This window comes from Eleutherodactylus coqui, chromosome 1 (genome assembly GCF_035609145.1).
Source record: "Eleutherodactylus coqui strain aEleCoq1 chromosome 1, aEleCoq1.hap1, whole genome shotgun sequence".
Lineage (NCBI taxonomy): Eukaryota > Metazoa > Chordata > Amphibia > Anura > Eleutherodactylidae > Eleutherodactylus > Eleutherodactylus coqui.
The window spans coordinates 13,526,326-13,532,658 of NC_089837.1; the positions used below are offsets into that span (position 1 = coordinate 13,526,326).

At 43.5% G+C, this 6,333-nt stretch overlaps 1 pseudogene; it reads left to right on the top strand.

The window, feature by feature from the left end:
- Positions 1-1,794: 1,794 nt before the first annotated feature.
- On the top strand, positions 1,795-2,786 carry LOC136622905 (uncharacterized; annotated as a pseudogene).
- Positions 2,787-6,333: the final 3,547 nt, after the last annotated feature.

Sequence of the window (6,333 nt, forward strand, 5' to 3'; positions counted from 1 at the left end):
AATTTCAGACGGTCAGAGCTAGCCATAAGAAGGAGCTTTTATTTAAAAAATTTTTGAAAAAGAATACAGGCTATATAGCGTGTATATGACTTTCCCTCTATCAGTGGCTGTCGCCGTACGCTGTGCATGAAGTTGATGGCAGGCACAGAGCGGTGTAAAAAATTATGGAAATATTGGCGTACAGTTGGAGGCTGACAGCGGTAATGTAACACAAACTGCAGCCAGAAAAAAATGATACGGAAGGCTGCAAACAGGCCTAGCTGTGCAATAGTGAAGCACTACAACTCCCAGCAGCCACGCAGTAAAATGCACACGGTCACAGGTAGCCCTAAGAAGGCCCGTTGGGGTCTTGTAGACTGGATTCTACACTACCACTGTCCCTGTCTCACCAGCACTGCCCCTATACTCTGTATAATTGACTACAGATTGAGAACGCTATAGCTGTAATAGCCTGCACAGCCCGAGATGAAAAAAAAATTGCGGGTGCAAAACTGCTCCCAGCAGCCACAACAGTAATGCACATGGTCAGATGTGGCCCTAAGAAGGACCGTTGGGGTTCTTGAAGACAGGAACCTACACTAACACTATCCCTGAATGAGGAGCAGCACCTTCCCTAATCTCTGCCAGCGTGTGTCTGAGGCGAGCAGCGGGCAGGACCGGTTTAAATACTTGGCGGTCGCTTGATCTCACCAGCCACTCACCGCAGGGGGGTGGAATAGGGCTGGCACGTCACAGGAGGAAGTTGTAATGCCTTCCCTGCATTTCTATTGGCCAGAAAATGGCGCTAAACATGCAGGGAAGGAAGTGGAATTGACTCGAGTACCGCGTGGTGCTTGTCTCGAGTAACGAGCATCTCGAGTACCCTAATACTTGAACGAGCATCAAGCTCGGATGAGTGTGCTCGCCCATCTCTAATCCTGATATTTTATATGACAGTGATCAATCTGTCACTACAGGAGGTATGGAAACTGTTTGTGTTTTCTGTGAAGCTCTAAAGTGGAAAGATGAGACTCCTGGAATGTGCTGTTGTAGTGGTGAAGTTCAACTTCCTCCATTTACAGACCTACCCATACTTCTTAATTCTCTTTTCATAGGGTAACATCCTGAAAGTGAACACTTTTTGAATTCAATCCGAAAATACAAGAGTGCGTTCCAAATGACTTCTTTTGGAGCTAAGCAGGTTGTGGAAGGGAATTTCATGCCTACCTTCAAAGTTCAAGGACAGGTTTACCACTAAATAAGTAGTTTATTGGCATCTCCTGAACATCAGCATACGTTTTTACAAATTTATTTTGTCGGTGATGAAGAAGAACAAATTAATATAAGATGTAAACATGCATCTGTTCTCAATCCTAATTTGATTCGACAGCTTCAAAGAATGCTTCATGACTGCAACCCGTACATTAAAGACTTTAAATCTGCAGTGGAAAGTCTACCCAGTGATGACAAGGATCAGTTTCAAATAGTCATTCATGCTGAAAGAAATCCTGTAAATGCTCATAAGGGCTGTTTAACAAACCTACAGTCAATGAAGTTGCAGTTGTCATAGTAGGCCAAGCATTTGAAAAAAGGGATATTGTGTTACAAGCTACAGACAGCAAACTTCATAGAATCAGCGAAATTCATCGATCATATGATGCTTTACAGTACCCAATTAGGTTTTGCTATGGAGAAGATGGCTATTCCATATCTCTGCCTCAGGTACATCCTACCACGAAACAGCCACGTAACAAAACAATCTCAGCTTTGAATTTTTATGTGTATCGTCTAATAAGACAAAATTAACAAAATCACATATTCCACTGTAGATCTTTGCTTAGCCAGTTTTTGGTGGACATGTATGCAAAAATAGAAACAGAGAGGTTAAATTTCATCCGAAATAACCAGAAAACATTGAGAGCAGAAAGTTACATTCACCTCAAAGACGCCATTGATAAAAATGATGCAGACATCAGACAGTTGGGCCAGGCTGTTATCTTGCCATCGTCATTCACAGGAGGACCACAGTACATGCACATACGTACCCAGGATGCGATGACCTATGTGTGTCACTATGGCCGTCCAGACTTATTCATTACCTTTACGTGTGACCCAAAATGGACAGAAATTACAGAAGCTCTACTCCCAGGCAGAAACCCCAGCATCGTCATGACATCACAAGTCGAGTTTTCCATCTTCAAGTTAAAAAGATCATGAGTTTGTTACCCAAAGGGAGTCTTTTTGGAAAGCCCAGATGTTACATGTATTCTGTCGAATGGCAGAAACGTGGTCTCTCTCACATTCATATTTTGTTATGGCTTGAAAATGCAATTACACCAGACAGGATTGACAATATAATTTGTGCAGAGATACCAAATCCAAAAGAAGATCCTATTCTGTACAACATTGTTAAACGTAATATGATACATGGGCCATGTGGAAACTTCAACACACATTCCCAGTGCATAAAGGATGGCAAGTGCTCCAAGAGTTACCCAAAACCATTCCCCAGTGAGACCCAGACTGGTGATGATGGGTATCCGAAGTACAGAAGAAGATCGCCAAGTGAGGGTGGGTTTACAGTAACTATTAAGAAGGCTCAAAGGACTTGGGTACTTGATAACAGCTCGGTAGTTCCTTTTAATCCTGTTCTTCTCCGCACCTTTAATGCGCACATCAATGTTGAGTACTGCAATTCTGTCAAATCCATTAAATATATTTGCAAGTATGTGAATAAAGGTAGTGCTCAGGCAACGTTCACAGTGGAGAATGAATGTGATGAAATAAACATATACCAGACAGGTTGATATATTAGCAGTTCTGAAGCCATTTGGCGTATTTTCTCTTTTCCATTCAATGAAATATTCCTTTCTGTAATGCACCTTGCGGTTCATCTGGACAAAGAGTCTAATTTCACTGCAGATAATGCAATAGACAAAATTAACACCCCTTCAAAAACTACTCTTATAGGATTTTTTGAACTGTGTAAGGTTGATGGCTTTGCAAGAACCCTCCTATACCACAAAGTTCCTTCATTCTATTTATGGAAAAAAGATAGATTTGTTCAAAGAGAACAAGGAACATGTGTTATCGGATATCCAGGAGTGAAAAAAGACACAGTTCTTGGTAGAGTTTATACAGTGCATCCAAATAACTCTGAATGTTACCATTTGCGACTGCTGCTGCATGAGGTTCGGGGCCCCACATCTTTCAGTCATCTAAAAACTGTTGACGGTGTGCTGCATCTAACATTCCAGTCAGCATGTAAGTCACTCGGCTTACCTGAGGATGACAGTCATTGGAACAAAACATTGGAAGAAGCAGCTTTGTCTGATTCAACAGTTAGGTTGAGGGAATTGTTTGCCATCATGGTGGTCTTTTGTCAGGTGTCTGAGCCATTGCTGTTGTGGGAGACTCACAAAGACAATTTCTTTGAGGATATCTTGAGGCAAGTGCAGAGACATAATCAAGAAATAAACATACAAAATAAAGATCATATTTATAACAAGACCTTGATTTTGCTGGAAGACATCATTCTGTCTTTGGGAGGCCAAACCTTACAGGAGTATAGCTTACCAGAATCAATACGAAGTGATGACATTTTGGAAAACCGAGAATATCTGAAGCAAATTAATTACGATGTTGCAATACTGATAGATACAGTGACAAAACATGAAGCATGCCTTACTGATGACCAAAAGATTGTCTACCATAAAGTACTACAAAGTGTTGAGTCTAATTCAAACAAAGTCTTCTTTTTGGATGCATCAGGAGGAACTGGAAAAACCTATTTGATAAATTTGTTGTTGGCCAAAGTAAGGAGCACAAAAAACATTGCAATCGCTGTAGCATCCTCAGGCATTGCTGCTACACTACTACAGGGAGGAAAAACATCACACGCCACCTTCAAGCTGCCATTAAATTTAAATCGAGTTGAAGCCCCAGTCTGCAGCATTTCGAAGCAGAGTGACCTTGCATCACTACTCCAAGACTGTAAACTTATAGTGTGGGATGAATGTACAATGTCGCATAAAGCTGGAATAGAGGCAGTTGACCGCACTCTTCGAGATCTCCGTAACAGCAACAAACTTATGGCAGGGGTCACAGTGTTGTTCTCAGGAGACTTCAGGCAAACTTTACCTGTCATGCCCCAAGGTACTCGTGCTGATGAGGTCAATGCTTGCCTCAAGAGTTCCTTCCTTTGACCAAAAGTAGAAAAATTATCTCTTTCTACAAATATAAGGGTTCATCTGAGGGGTGACATCAATGCCGGCGAATTTGCTCATCTTCTGTTAAAAATAGGCAGTGGAGAGCTTAACAACATCCATAGCATCCTTAAGATCCCACCAAACCTGTGTACTACTGTCGACTCTGTAGACAGTCTCATAGCAGAACTATATCCTGACATTAAACACCTCAGACAGAAACCTGCCTCTTGGCTACGAGAAAGAGCATTGTTAACGCCTACAAACGCTTCTGCCTCTGCGTTAAATCATTGTTTGTTAGAACGTCTTGGTGGAAGTGAGACTGTTTACAAGTCGATTGACTCAGTTCTGAACAGTGATGATGCTGTCAACTATCCTGTTGAGTTTTTTAATACACTGCAGCCGCCAGCTCACCGCTTAACTCTCAAAGTCAGAGCAGCCATAATGTTGTTACGGAATTTGAACCCTCCAAAACTGTAATGGAACAAGGCTGCAAATAAAGACACTGCGGCCGAATGTTATTGAGGCGACTGTGTTCACAGGCTGCGGTGAAGGTGAAACTGTGTTTATTCCACGGATACCTATAATCCCTTCAGACTACATTTTTGAATTTAAGCAGCTTCAATTTCCCATTAAATTATGTTTCGCCATGACTATTAACAAGTCACAGGGGCAGTCACTAACAAAGGCAGGTATAGATGTGAGACAGGGCTGTTTCTCTCATGGCCAGTTCTATGTGGCGTGTTCTCGAATCGGCCAGCCAAGTAACCTGTTCATACTGTCTCCTGGGGGTGACAAAGAGGCCCTCACCACTTAATACCATTATTTGTTTTCTATTTGAAAAATGTGAAGTTTTAAATGTTTCTTTTAAGCAAAGTCTTAGACTTACCTATGATGAGAGTTACTGTCAGGGTACTGAGGTCCGGGTACTGGAAGTCCCTAAAAGCTACCCATAACCCCTGTCCCTACCTACTTGCCCCCCTGGGCTAAGCCCCAGGGCGACAACTGGGCGGCGGTCCCTATACTCACTAGGGAAGCAGGGCAGAAAGTCAGACTTACAAACAAATACCGAGACAAACAGACACAGAGGCAAGTCAGAAAGTCCGGGTCGGCAACAGGAGAATATGCGGTACAAGGGATCAGGCGAAGTCAAAGTCAGGTTCCAAAGCAGAGGGTCACAACGGGAAGTCAGGTAAGGATAACGCGGGTGTAGCCTGGAGACAAACATACACTGGCAATGCTAGAGAGAAACAGGCACGTTTAAATGCTGTCAGAACTCCCGCCCCAGCAGCTGATTGGGGCGGGGAGCCTGCCAGCAGCCAGACCTAGGCAAAAGGCAGCGAGTGCAGATCCCAGACATGCAGCAGCAAGTGCAGATGCTGCTAGTCCTAACAGTACCCCCCCCCCCCTTCTACGGGGGGACACTGGACCCCCAAGACCCGGAGCAGGCTTAAGAGGGAAGGCCCTGTGGAATAATCGGACCAGACGTGGGGCATGAACATCTCTGGCAGGAACCCACGTCCGTCCATCAGGGCCAAACCCTCTCCAGTGGACCAGATACTGTATAGAGCCCCGAACCCACCTGGAGTCAACAATACTTTCCAACTCAAATTCAAATTCTCCTTGCACCAGTGTAGGAGAGGGCGGGTCATGGGTGGGCAAAACTGGAGTCACATATCTTTTTAGCAAGCTTTTATGAAAAACATTATGAATCTTCCAAGAGCCAGGAAGAGACAATCTATAAACCAGCGGGTTAATAACCTGCGAAATAGAAAAAGGACCAATAAACCGCGGTGCAAGTTTTAAAGACGGAACCTTCAGTCTCAAATTCTTAGAAAACAATAAAACTTGCTCCCCAACCAGAAAAGGTGCAGTGATAGTGCGTTTCTTATTAGACTGCCTAAGTACCTTCTCCTGGGAACCCTGAAGGTTCTTATGAACCTGGGCCCAAACTGTGCACAGTTCATCAATAGCGGTATTAGCGGGTGGAGTGTTCGAAACAGGAGGAGTAGAGAGTGCAAATCGAGGATGGAAACCATAATTACAGAGAAACGGCGAAACTTGGGAAGACGAATTGTCATGAATATTGAATGCAAATTCGGCGGATTCTGCAGGTTCCGGGGTACCAAAACTCCTAGACAAGGCATCT